The sequence below is a fragment of the Cupressus sempervirens genome, chromosome 1, assembly GCF_028749045.1.
Source record: "Cupressus sempervirens isolate cs-2001-9-10 chromosome 1, ASM2874904v1, whole genome shotgun sequence".
NCBI lineage: Eukaryota > Viridiplantae > Streptophyta > Pinopsida > Cupressales > Cupressaceae > Cupressus > Cupressus sempervirens.
The window spans coordinates 405,341,081-405,344,180 of NC_143118.1; the positions used below are offsets into that span (position 1 = coordinate 405,341,081).

Sequence of the window (3,100 nt, forward strand, 5' to 3'; positions counted from 1 at the left end):
TATATATATATATATATATATATATATATATATATATATATATATATATATATATATAACATGCCCATCATACAACTAAAAGAAATTAGACATTCATATGTTCAAAGTGATAGTTTGTATGCCGCATAGTTAATCACATGTGTAATAAATCAATCACTCACATAAAACATGTTTTGTCAAGATGAAAAAAATGTTATAGCCAACATGCCTCTAAACATTGGAGTGAATGTCTACCTTTAAATATGCTTAAAAAAATCACACTTTGAAATAATTGTATCTTTGGTGATGTTTTACATAGTGTGATTGTTAGCAAACATTGTAGTAGAGAAAATATATCAAGATAATAGAGATTTAGAGTGGCAAAAATAAAACTATATATTTATATAATAAATATTTATAAATAGATATCTTAATTAACTATTAACATTTTCATCTCTAATGTTAACATAATTTGTAAATTTCATAGATGATTACTTATTTTTTCTTATATTAAAATCTCAATCACTATAAAACAATAATCAATATATAAAATTGCTTATAAATACAATCATTATGAAACAAATCTAATATAAGATGCATCTAAAAAATTTAATTAAATTCTATTTTTTACTTTACTATAATAGCAAAACTAAACTAATACCATGAAGAATGTTCTCATCGCTCAATTGAAAATGAAAATTCAAACAGGGAGGATAACTGAACCCATCCCCCTAAGTAGCAAAACAAAATGAATACCATGAAAAACTAAAAATGGTTTCTTACAAGTCACTTTACACTCATCACTTTGCTTCAAAGGGCTCAAGCCAAAGGCACGGAGCTAAACCCTCCAATGCAAACCTCAAACTTCAAACCAACGTGAATCCAAAATAATGTCAAAATGATGGCGTACCCTACACCAAATTCCACTGCACTACTCCACCTCGCTTCACTCGCACAACTACAATTCTTTTCTCTAAGATCCCTGCATTTCCTCCACCTTACTTTGCTTCACATCAAACTCACTTAAACTCTTTATAAATGCTTTCCTCCAACCCCACTCCAAACATCTCCATTCCTACAATGGCCAAACACACCATCAAGATCTGCCTTCTCCTCCTCCTCCTACACACAAGCTTTTCATCTTGTTGGGATTCAGACTCTCTACAAGATCTCTGTGTCACAGACCCATCTTCAGGAATTCAAATAAATGGGTTCCCATGCAAAGATCAATCCAAAGTGGTTTCATCAGATTTCAAAAGCTCCCTGCTGATCAAGCCAGGGAACACATCAAACCCTCTGAGATCTGCTCTCACAATTGGCACAGCTTCAAGCTTTCATGGCCTCAACACTCAGGGTCTCTCATTTGCCAGAATAGATTATGCCCAGGGAGGAACAGTTCAGCCCCATTACCATCCTAGAGCTTCTGAGGTCTTGTTTGTATTGAAGGGGACTCTTCAGGCAGGATTCATTGATACCCAGAACAGATTGTTTATAGAGATTCTGAGTGAAGGGGATCTCTTTGTTTTTCCTGTGGGTATGGTGCATTTTATTCAGAATGTTGGGAGTGGAGAAGCAGTGAGTTTGTCAAGCTTGAATAGCCAGAATCCAGGGGCTGTGCTCATTGCCAAAACTCTTTTTTCTTCAAACCCTGGAGTTCCTGATGATGTGCTGGCCAGGGCTTTTAGAATTTCAGAGGGTGAAGTCCATTCCATTGAGAAGGCCATCTCAAGCAGGGGAGATATGAGATATGGATGGCTACCTACTTATATGATGTTGATGATTCAGTTTATCATTTGTCTCTATGTATGTGTGTGAATATTGTGTTTCTTGTTTTCTTGTTCTGTTAATGTATAAAATCTATATAATGAAAGGACAGTCATCTATTTGATGGTTCATACTTACATTCCATTCTCATTCTCAAGCTGTTTATGTAGATTGTATCTCTCAGCTTTTCCATGTTCTCTGAAAATAGGAAGAAAGTCAGGTGCTGGTTTTCAATTAACTTTATTGTTGTTCATAGAGAAATTGGTGTCATTTCAGCATTCTAAAGTGATGTGGTGGCTAATCTGACTCGTCAAAAAAATTATTATCTTATTTGCCATTTAATCATACAATGCTGTAGAAAACATAAAATTTCCAATCGTCCATAGAAATAAAAGTTAATTTGTAATAATATGTTCCAACTTCTGAATGTAATATCAACTATTGAATTACCCTAACTATTAAGGATGATAGTTGATGTAGGGACGGAGTTCTCGCAGTAAACATCTAGATGATGATGAGTTTGAACTTCCATAATATTATTATTTTTCTTAAATCACACTACACTTGCTAAAAAAAGTAAATGCGCAAAATGCTTTTGCACATTTCTACCTATTGTTGGGCATAAGCTTATTTTTGTGCATTTATTATGTAATTCTTTCAACGTATAAAATTTATGCAATCTACTCAATATGACTTGATTTGCATCATACGTAGTTCGTGATTTTTAACAAAATCATAAATATATAAATAAATTTTCATTCTAGTTTTATACTATAAGATTTGTAGCATAATAGTCAATTATTTGTTTAGATTATATATTTTAGTCATTATAAAAGAAATGAATGACTTTTCTATTTAAAGTCTCGTAGTACAATTCAATTTTAAAATTTTAAAAGCATAAATGAATATGAAAGTGATGATATATTTAGTTTTTATATTTTGAAAGGTAGTTGTGGATGTTTCTATTACTATACTTTGTCAATGTAGAAGTTTTGACTATGCAAGAAATGTTGAGTTTTGTTTCAATTTCATTAAGAAAATGATTTTGTTAATTTTTTGTTTCTATTGTTAATTTTTTGTTGTTTCTTGAAGATCATTACTATTATTGTACTTTAACATTTATAGTCATGGTCTTGATTTTTTTCTTTTCCAAATTACAATCTTAACAATTTGGTAATACATTATATAAGAGCCTACAACACGGTGGTAAATTGTGTCCCTCTTATATAGAAGGTCTTGGGTTCGAATCTACTCAACATTAATAAATAATAATAATTACAACACAAAATTATAACTAATCTTCGTATATAGAGTTTCATGTCCTATTTGGGTTTGACATAAATTATGCCTCCATCAT

The 3,100-nt window shown here is 31.5% G+C and overlaps 1 pseudogene across 1 annotated transcript; it reads left to right on the forward strand.

The window, feature by feature from the left end:
* Positions 1–981: 981 nt before the first annotated feature.
* LOC149578007 (germin-like protein subfamily 2 member 1 pseudogene) lies at positions 982–1,887 on the forward strand (annotated as a pseudogene). Its single transcript, XR_016354789.1, has one exon. The product of XR_016354789.1 is annotated as a germin-like protein subfamily 2 member 1 pseudogene (transcript).
* Positions 1,888–3,100: the final 1,213 nt, after the last annotated feature.